Here is an 11205-nt window from a genome sequence, read left to right on the forward strand (position 1 = left end):
GTCCAAAACACACCTATGAATTAAATTAGTCAGACCTGGCATCTCTCTTTTAATGCCCCAAGCAGTGGATTTGATTAAAAGAACAGGCAATATCTTGCATGGACATGCCACAATCATGTCTAAAAGTACTAACTTTGGATCTCTCCATTTTGGTTAAGAAAATACTTAACTAAAAATAAATACCTTTTTCCTGTTAATGTACTGTATATATTTTAAGCTCGTTCTTAACTTTTGTCATTTATATAGGGGCACTTCCAAAAGTACATTGTCCTTTCAGTGTGCTTATTATGAAATCTCTCTTTGAGAGTTTTTGTATCATAAAATCACTGAATGGTTTGGATTGGAAAGGACCATAAAGCTCATCCAGTTCCAACCCCTTCCACTATCCCAGGTTGTTCCAAGCCCCATCCAGCCTGGCCTTGGACACTGCCAGGGATGGGGCAGCCACAGTTTCTCTGGGCACCCTGTGCCAGGGCCTGTCCACCCTCACAAGGAAGAATTTCTTCCCAATATCCCATCTAATTCTGTGCTTTTTGAGTTTGAAGCCTTTCCCCCTTGTCCTAACACTAGTACTTCTTTAGCTCTCAAGCACCAGGATTGTCAGGAGGCACATCCCAGGAAAGCACCCACTGTTACTCACTAGATGAATACGCTTGGTTTCATTAAGGTGCCCTGACTCAAGATTCCTTCTCACAGTGGGTTGTTTTTTTTTAATACAAATCATTTCTGTGTCATTGCTTTAACTATGATATGGAATGCCACAACAGAGAGTTTCTGTTTGACAGAAAGGTCTCACATTTCAACATTTCTGTTTGTCTTAGAGTGAAAGATTTCAGTTAAAGAAAAGTTTCTAAATAAGTCATTTTGGAATAATTGAAACAACTTTATAATTGCAGTAATATATGTATTCACTGTAAGGAATACATGGCTCTGCCTTCCTGTATTCCCCAGAGATCCCTGAAGAAGCAGCAACTCCTTTCAGCTGCAGATTCCAAAGCTGGACCTGGCCTTGTGGCCGTTCCCTGTTCACACAACCAGTCTTGTGTGAAGCACTAGATGATGCTCCCTGGCCAGGGGAGCAAAGGGAATGTTTATAGATGCTCTTAAGTCCTTTTCTGTGTTACACTAACAAAGTGATAATGTTGAAATGGGTTCATTGCAGTCTCAGCTCTGGAGGGAGCTGGGAGGAGATCCATAACGCATCCATCTGCCTCCACAACATTTCAGAGAGGAAGAATTGTCCCTGGCACACAGCAAAGCCTTGCTATGCAATCAACTTAAGCCTTGAAGCATGAAATTTGATTTTCTTTACCATAGGTAAGTGCTTTTAAACTCCACTGAAAATGGAAGACAAATATTTCTCTTTAGGGTGCCAGTTCTCAGTGTATGCAGAGAAATTACTTTTTTTTTTGAGGCTTCTTCTCAGCAAAACATCTGTCACACACCTGTCTATCTTCATCTAGGCTACAAGACTGGACTGTCCAGAGGTTTGTGAGTGGGAAACACAAGTCAGTGGAACCCCTGCAAGACAGGAGGAACTCGAATTACTGGTGGTGGAGATTGCTGGGTTATCAGTTAGTTGGAGCAAAGCTGGAAGGAAACCTTGGCTATGGTGAATACACCATTGTATAAATGTCAATTGCAGGCATTATATTAGAATTTTGTGTATCTGCATCTTTGGTGACCACTTGGTATTTTCAGTGACACCTCACGGTGAAGGCATTTGCATTCTGTCCTGAAAATGGGTGATTACAGGGCAGGGAGCAGAAATTCCCCATAGCTACTGCCAGAGAGAGCATTCCCAGCCCAGTTTGCCACAAGAACAGAAACTCCATTGATCTGGAACTGATAACAGATGGCAAATTTTGCCAGATGCAAGATGTTTTCTTGTGCTTGTACAGCATTGAAACTCAGCAAACAGAAAGAGCTCAAGGAAGAATAGAAAGCAAAGCAGTCTCCTGGGTCTGTATGCATTTCAGTTTCATCATTCCTACTCCAAAGTTGTGTAATATTTAACTGAAAAAAGACATTTATAACTATAACAATCTTTAACTAAAAGCAAACTGCAGTGTACTTCATTGAGCTGCAGTATATTTACTCTTGGACCGAGATTTTGTTGCTTTTTCTCACTAATTTTCAACTTTGGCTCAAGTTAACGTTGGTTGCCAAAACAAAAACTTGACCGTCTGGGAATAAAAGTCATATGACAAATACTTCCCTGGGCTTTTTGAAGCAGGATTTCCTTATTTATTTGGAAAAGAAGTTGGAAAAGGCTCCTGACAATAAATATCTAATGCAAAAAATCTTAAAGTAGAGAACATAATATTTTTTTTCTAAAAACCCTGCTGGTTTAAGAGCTAGTGATTGCTACACAGCAATCAATTTTCTTATTCTGGGTAACCACTTGTCGTTTTCCATTAATTTTTAGCTAGCCATGAGATGTAACTTAATACAGGAGTGCTCCACCAAACAAACCCTGGAGACTTTTTCATATCTTAGCAGGCAAAACATTCCCAACTTGTTTCCAACTTTGTTGAGTCATTACTCAACAAAGTCTGAACACCACCACAATGGTGGTGGTGCTCTGGTCACAGAGTTTTTAAGTAATCCATTAACGAGAAAGGGGATTCAGGCAATGGAAATGAAGGCCATCTGAAAATAAAAGATGTCAACACTTGGAAGGAATGAGATTGCACAGAGGTGCTTTGAAGCTTATCAAAGTATCATCCTTCTTTGTTCCAGGTGTCTCCTCAGAACAGAGTGCACAGGATTCAGGAATCCATTTCACTTTGGATGGGGGATTCCAGGTGGACTTTGAGAGCTGTTGGGTCTTTCTACAGCTGGAAACACAAGCCCCTCAAATTCTGCACTCTCCTTTGGTGGAGCCACAGTTTCTGTACTGGGAAAAAGAGACACAACCAGGTTTCCAGGGAGGGAGAGGAGGCACAAGGGGTGAGCTCAAGGCTCCTGCAGTGGATCTGAGGCTTTGCAAATCCCAAAGATCCAGGCAAGCCTTGAGCCCCCCAGAGCCCCCTGCAGCCACTTGTCCCAAGGTGTCCTTTGCAGAGCATGGCCTGTCCTCCCTGTGCCGTGCTGGACCAGGACAGTGGTCAGTGGGGACACTGTGCAAAGATAGGTCACAGAGGAAGGGTAAAACCCCCACTTTTTAAAAGGTTTGTGTTGATTCTGGCTTTTCTAGGAGTTTTTTCACAGCAGCAACACCAAACCTCTACAGGGACACAATTAAAATCACAACAAACTGCATAAGGGCAGAGAAGTATGGAAGGAAACAGTTAAAACAGTTTTTCATCCAAAGAAAATGTCCATATGATGACATGGTCTTGATATAGATGACCTTTTTTCATTTTATGAAGATTTGTAGATGTAATAAGAAAAAGAGGAAAAAAAAATCAGATTTTATGGTGACGGAGGGAAGACTGGAAATGGATCAAAAGTATGTGCTGGGGGTTCAAAACATAAGCCCAGATATTAAAGTAATCCAGACTTGCCTGTAAAGTATTTTGCAATAGTAAAATAAATTCAAAACCTTTTAATGATGAGTGCTGGAAACTTGTTTTGGCAGAATCAGTGCATGAGATTGCCATGGAGAAGGCTGGGGAAAATGTTTGGGCCCTTATTAAAGCTGCATGGACATAAATAGATATGCAGGAGTACAGCTTGAGGTATATGTTTCATCCCAATATTGCCTGACTGGGTAAGATTTTGCACTTCTTTAATCTCCTGGGTATTTCTGGGGTTTGGGTATATACTGGTTAAACTGATTAAGGATTTGTGGGGTTTGGGATAAGAAAAAATTGGAACTGTTGGAACAGAATGTTTACATTAAAAGAATAAATGGAAAAGTAATTTCTGTATAACTAGGAAGAGTTATCACCAAAGGGCACTTGAAAAATAATTGATGACTGCAATCAGCTACTAAAATAGTTCTTCAGCACAGTTAGATTGTAAAAATACCTCCATGACTGACTTAATTAAAATAATTACCAAGGGATTTGCCTTGGCTTAAGATAATATGTCCCTTTTTATGACTTTTGGAGGCAGGTGAACTTGGTCTCCTTGTCTTCTCTAAGGCTCCTGTCCAGTAACATATTTGGGACAATTAGGTCCTTAATCACCTAAAGAAGAAATATCACATTGGCAGCAGAGAGCCATTCCCAGCACTGAGATTGTTCTGGTGTGTGACTCAAGGGCTTAATTTTAAAAAATGGACCTTAATGATGCAGATGCAGTCTTGTGAAAGGCAAACACCAGGAGATGATGATATGGCTTCACAAAAATAACTTTCCCCCCTCTGTTGGTGTCGTTGGTGTCAGTGGCAGGAGCACGATGTGATAATTGGGTAGGATCTGACACCCATCTATCCAGACAAAGCACAAATGGGGAGAGATGATTAGGAGATGCAGTGAGGTGTTAGGTGTGCTCAGCCCTTCTCAGAGGAAACAAGGTCCACTTCTGCCTCCTTCCCATCTTGTTCCTGACTCCATGTCTTGCTGCTTACCTTGGATCAGCTCTGGTGCTCATCAGAGCCAGTACAGCTCATTACTCCCACAAAACACTGGGCTGGCCACAAGGACTGGCTCAGTGAAGAGCCCACAAGCCCAGGGCAGTGCAAGGAGAGGTGGGAGCCAGTGCCAGGTGAGGATGACCCTTCCCTGGCCAGGAGCAGGCTCAGCTGCCCATCCAGCATCAGCCTTAGCCACTCCAGAGTGTTTTTGTCAGTGCAGAGGTTGGATCTGGCTCATCTTCAGGCACTGGTTTCTTGTAAGTTGGCAGTTGGAAGGAAAAGAGTTGATTAATGGCTTTTCACGCAACCCCTGCCATAATTTTTACTGAGTGCTTTTCAGGCTGCTGTAACTTTCCTGTCAAAGAGATTAGTGGAGAAAATCCTACCTGTTGTGTAACACTCATTTTGGGGGCAAAAACACTCCTTATCAGAAACACAATGCTTATTTCCTCCCGTGAAATTATCACTGGTTTTGCTTTCTTTTTCTTTGTTACTAGCAGCTAAATATTTAGCTTCAAGGTTCTTTGAAGGGTGTAGCCCTCAGACCCTCCGTTGAACCTGCTTTCAGTTTCTGTTACCAGCCATGTCTTGAGTGCTTTCCAGGCACCAGGACAGCCTGTGCCTCTGGGAGCCTGTGTCTCTCACCTGGGGCCAGAGACAGAAATCACCAGCAGCTTCCCTGAGCTGGTGGTTTGACCATGCCAGCGGCAGTATCCATTTACAGCTCCCACTTCTTTTCACTATGCTTGAAGGAAAAATTCAGTTCCCCAGACAGGTTTGTAGTGTGGTCACACGGAGGGTTTTGCTGACCTCCTTCAGAGGTGAGGAGGGGGTGAGAAGTCCCATGCGAGGTTGTGGCCTGAGCTGCCCTATAGTGAACAGGCTGGGAACATGGGTCAGCCCCTCACACACTTCCTTCCACCTCAGGTTCCCATCCAGGTGTCAAAAATGTGCTGCTGTTACTCCCCAGCAGCCAGCTGTGTAAAGGACATCTGCAGGGCACACAGATCCTTCTCCCATGTGAAACCTTCCACAGAGGTTCAGAGTGAACCTGGGGAAGCACCTCTGGCTTGGCTGTGAATGTCATGAGGTAGATGTGCATTTTTAACATCAGACCTTTGAACTCACTGTCATCAGCTGAAACAGGAGAATGCAGAGAGAAATTGCAATCTTTATTTGAGCGGTGAGGCTGCTGTAGAGCTCATCATGTTTGCCAGTGCTTCGGTGCTGCTGATTGCTGATAGATATGCAGATTTTATTTAAATTCAGGATAGTGAGGTGCTGTGCAGACAGAGGGGTTATTAGGATTGCCCAAGAGCTGTTGGCAGGGAATACCCAAAGAGTGCTCAGCTCTGTACATAACTTAACTTTCTTTTCTTCAATGTGCCTTCTTAAGAAACATTTCCCACCACTGCCCCTCTGTCACATGGAAGAGGTGCTGTTTAGTTTCTATCACTTAAAACTTCTAAAGTGTCCACAAGCAAGGGATGCTTCTTTAGAGAGCCCTTTCTTAGCAGCTGCTTATGAAACAGGAACTTCGTTGTCCTTGCAAGATATTAAAGGAAGGAAGTCAGAAATATTTTTAAAATATACATAGGCTATTTATGATGTTAATTTCCTATTTCCTTGCTCAGAAATTGCCTCAGGGACACTTGAGATGCACAGCAGCTTTCCCCAGGCTGCCATGCCTCCTGCAGGCTCAGATTTGCCACCTGTGGCCACACTGAGAGTGAATCAAATTCTTCCAGAAATAATTACACACAGTCCTGAAAACGGTTGTTTGCAGGTACGGCAAATCAGATATGTCCTGGATGTTTATAGTAGTAATCTGTTTGTTTTCTTGTGCTTGCTTTGCACGGCTACACAGGCATTTGTTCTCCAGGGAGCACAATAGCTGCACGGGGATTGCAGAGATTGCTGTGATAATATGCTTGCAAATCATTAGCAGGACAAAGCACTAAAGCCCTTTGAGGATTCCCACAAAGAATTCAGCATATCTGAGTTAACGAGGGGAAGGGCTGGGTCTGGGGGAGGGCTGCAGCAGGAGGAGATTTTTTGGTATGAAGAAATGTTGGATTTTTTTTTTTTTTTTTTTACTTAGAGATGGGTTTTTTGGTATGAAGAAATGTTGGATTTTTTTTTTTTTTTTAACTTAGAGATGGTTAATTGAGAGGCGTTTAAAAAAATTTATTCTATTTTTAGTCTTATGAGAAGGGTGAGACAATACAGATGTTATAAGTCACGCTGTCACAATCAGAAGTTGATTATTTCTTAATTACAATATGCTATAAGTGTTTCTTAATCTATCAGCTTTAGCTACACTATGTTATAAATGCTTTAAAGCTAATAATCTAAAATTACCCCTCGTGGGTCCTCCTATAATGTGTCTTTCACAGCTCTGTTTTTCTATCTCTCACAGTCCACAAAGAAAAGCAGATGTGAACACAGGGTTTGTCCAAACTCCCTTTCCAAGCACCACTTCCAGCCTGCTGAGGAGGCACTTTTTTGTTTTGAAAGAGCTGAGCCAAGCCCCAGTATTACAGAACTGAAGCTCCTGAGGTGGGTTTTGATGCTGCATCTGCCCAAGCTGACAGAGGAATCCCCTTCTCTCCACATGCCAGTGCCAGCTTTCCTGCCCCACCCAAACAAGACCAGTGCTGATGCCAGCCCAGATTCAAGTCTGAGTATGGATCAGCAATGCTCCATCTCTGCTAAATACGGATCAGCAATGCTCCATCTCTGCTAAATACCTCCCTGAGGCTGGTCTCTGATTCCCAGCATCAAAAACAACACCACAGGAAGAACAAGAGCAACACCAGAGTTGCAGGAATCAGGTTGATTCTGTTGCCCTTGGGAATTTTAACACTGGGTCTGCCACAAGGAAAAACAGCTGGGAGAAGCTGGGTGCAACCACTCAGCAAGTTGCTTTAGATTTTAAGTTTCTTTGTGTTAAAAGTGAGTCAGTTTTCTTCAACACTGAATCTTTTTGAAGGTTAGAGACAGTGATCCACAGAGCCATCATTGCCTTACTCAGAAAAGAACCCGTTGCACATCAAAATAGGTTTCATAACCTCTTTCCTTCTCTTGAAATCGCCCCTTCAATCAGAGAGAGGCAAGATTGCCAGCCAGCTGACTGCCAGGGTCTCCAGAGTATGGCTCTTAAAATGCAATACAGGAAATTCCCCAAATTTAAAAAATGTTCCAGAGGCAAGATTTGTAGGAAAAACCCAATAACTTCTGCTTCATTTGCACTTTGCAAATCAAAGAAGGGGCCGAAGGGTAGTCTGCATTCCTTGTTTGTAATCCTGATTTGCTGTGGGTCTGATTTAGGCTGTGTGTGATCCTTGAGGTCACATAGTGGTTTTAACTCCAGATTTTCATGCAAACAAAGCAGTTCAGTGATGCTCTATGTTTGGGCATGACTTGCGAGCACACAGCAACTGGGGAATGTGTCTGCAGTGTGACCCTGCAGCTGCTGCTGCTCGCCTGCATCCCACTAGATAGAAATTAGTGAGTTATTGGTTCTATTTATGCTCCTCCTTAGAGCCAGCGCTGTTGTAACAGCCTCCATAGGCCCAGAGATCTTTCACTGCTCATGATGGAGTGCATGGAAAGAGAAGAAAATTCCCTCTGACCTCATGATTTCTTGGTAAATCTGGCTGATGGCTGCACCCTCCTGAGAGCAACAGGCTGACAGGTCCCCACAGGTCTGAAGAAAACATCTTGCGTTCCTTGTCCTTGATTTTGGGTTTTTCTGAGCTCTGAACTTCTTATTGGAGTTTTTAGAGTTGAAAACTTACCTTTGTTTTCTTTAAGAAACAAGCATTTGTGAACCTGTGCTTGATTATTCACCTGTTTCTGAGGAGGTGTTTCTGTGGGTTGCATCAAACAGGTGGAGATGTGAACCAAGGGGAGATCTGCCAGCTCAGAGCTCCTGAGGGCTTTTTGTCAGGTTTCTCCTCTGACTTTAGCCACATTATTCAGCTTTTCTTCCATGCTGTTTCCCTGTCTTCAAGGAGACTATCAGGTTGAAGAAATCTCAGAACCCAATCCCCCACACAGGGATTGTGAAGAATTCATGCCTGAAGAGCATTTTATGGGAATTGTCTTTTAAGACTGAATTATTGAGGTGTTGACAAATCTCTGCTTTCTTTTCACAGGGAAGGAATGCAATGAGAAGCAGATTGCTTAAAACCCCTACTAAATCAGGTAATCCTTGAACATGGTGCTGCTTCAGACCTGCAGTCTCCATATCTGTATGGATGTAGAGGTCTATTCTATTCCATGAATGAATGCACACTCCTACCTAAACCTGCACACAGACATTCAAATATATGTATGCATTACATATCTAATTCCTCCCAGTATATGGTAATCCTGGTTTGGTGCACTTAGCAAAACTTTGATTTATTGCCCTTTGAATACTCTGATGACATTCATCCCCAGATGGAGTTCTGCTATAGCTGAGACAAATATGTGTTTTGCCTGTAGGACACCTGCTATTACACTTTCTTACTGTGGAGAATGTTCATTTTTCAAGCAAATACTGTTCACTCTTTGGTAAGCATGTAGATCTCCAAAATTCTTGTCAGGTTACTTTGCTGTTTCTGACAGCCTGGAGCAGAGGTTTGGTGTATGTTTAATGTGTATTTACACTGACCTGGAGAATTTGTAGTTCTTGTAAAACATCTTGAATTTACCTCTTTCTTTTTCTCATCTTTATGTCACTAGAAGGTGTAATATCCAACCTGGCTTCCAAAGTTTCTCACCTAATTTCTGCATTTTGGTGGAGTCTCAGCTGTTACAGTGTGCAAAAGTCTTGTAAGTCTTGTAAGGGTAAGAAAAAGTGAGCAGGGTGTAAGAGTTGGGTGATCCTAGATATTTATCTAACAAGATATTAATCTTTTGAGCAGAAATGTTCATGTGCAGGAAGCTTTAGCTGAAGTAAATAGAAAGGCTTCAGGCTGTGCTCAGATTAAGACACTATTTGTTCACCCAGCAGTATCAGTGCTGACAGAGCTGTGTAGCTGCAGAAGGATTTGTGCTTTATCCTGACACAGTCAGCACCAGCAAAAAGGTCAGCCAGTGGTCATATCATGGAGCTGAATGATTTCACAGACTGAACCTTTGTGCCCCAAGGAGCACAGAGGTTTTGAAAGACCCTCAACATATACATATATATATATGTATATGTATATACACACACACACTATATATATATATATATATATATATGTATATATGTATGTTTCTGAAGCATTTCTTCCTGGTCATGGCAGTTTAACCTTGCTGTGGCTCAGCTGAGTGCTGTGAGTGTGCTGAGTGGAGGGAACTCAGCTTGGGCTGTGCTGCTGGCAGCTGAGATAATCCAGTCATGACTTGCTGTGACTTTCTTGTTATGAAATCACTGGTAATGGATAAACATCTGCCTTCCATCCCTTCTAACACCTCCTTTCTGACTGTAAATAAGTGCTTGGTGTGGCACTGACCTGAGCTGAAAATTGTGAGTGTGCAGGTGATGAAGACACCACAGAGCTCTGCCCTGAGATATCAGGGACAGGAGTGATCCCTGCAGGAATCCCAGAGGCACAAATTGTGCTGGGGACTCACCCAGCTGCTGGGATTATTGGGGGGAAACGTGCCTTTCAGGAATAGAGTGAGGGGTCTATTGGAACAAGCTCTGCAATGTCGGGGTGCAACCTTACCCTGCAGCAAAGCCAAGGAAGTGGCTCGTGGATGCTGCCAGGGCTCTGCTCTGTCACTCAGCTGCTTGCTGCCACTGCCTCCCAGGAAGCTGCATTCACCTGTCCTGTCCTGGGCCAGCCCATGGAGCAAAACAAGGAATGCAAGGAGCTCCACATAAACAGAGAATCATTTCTTTTGGCAGCTTGCTCCCTCACTGGAGTTCCCCCAAATGTTTTGTTTTCACAGCTGATGGGTTTTGGTTTGAAATGTGTGTGAGTGTCTTTGGGACCTTGCATTGGATGTGGGCCTGCCCTCGTTTTCCAATTCACAGCAAAAGCCTCATGAGCTGCAGCAGGAACAGGCTCATTTTATGGCTCACAGCCTGGAAATACTCTTCTCAACACAGCGTGGCTTTCCAAAACTGGATGTGATCAACAGTATCACCGCAGGGTTTTGTTAGGTTAGATGGCCAAATAATCTGTGAAGAAGCCAAATACAGAAATGCTTTCCTTTATAGTTAGTATAAAATGCTTTTAAAAAACAGGTGAAGAGTTGCCAAGGGTTCCTTGAGTTTTAAGTTTAGTGACTATTTGCAGTCTAGAAGTTATTTACTCTGGCTGGATTTGTAGATGAAACAGAAGAAAACCTTCCTTGACTTAAAAGTCAAGGAAAAGTACTTGTCTTTTGACGTATTTCACCTTTCAGCTCTGATGGACTTAAAAACAAAGCTCTGGTAATGTGTTTGTGTATTTGTCTAAGCCCATAAAGATAATCTTAGCCCTCAAGGGCTTACGGTCAAAATAATTTCTTTGCAGCTCCTTGGCTACATTAGAACAAGCTGAGCAGCAATGGAAATACTGAGATAGTTCATCTCCACTGTATTTGCAGGGCTGGTGTCTTAAAAACACCCAGCTGGGTATGGATAATTAAATCTGTTGCTGCTGTCAGGTTGGTAGGAATGCCTTTCTGTTTCAAAAGCCTTTCACCAACTGCAC

This window comes from Passer montanus, unplaced genomic scaffold (assembly GCF_014805655.1).
Source record: "Passer montanus isolate IOZ18808 unplaced genomic scaffold, ASM1480565v1 scaffold29, whole genome shotgun sequence".
Classification (NCBI taxonomy): domain Eukaryota; kingdom Metazoa; phylum Chordata; class Aves; order Passeriformes; family Passeridae; genus Passer; species Passer montanus.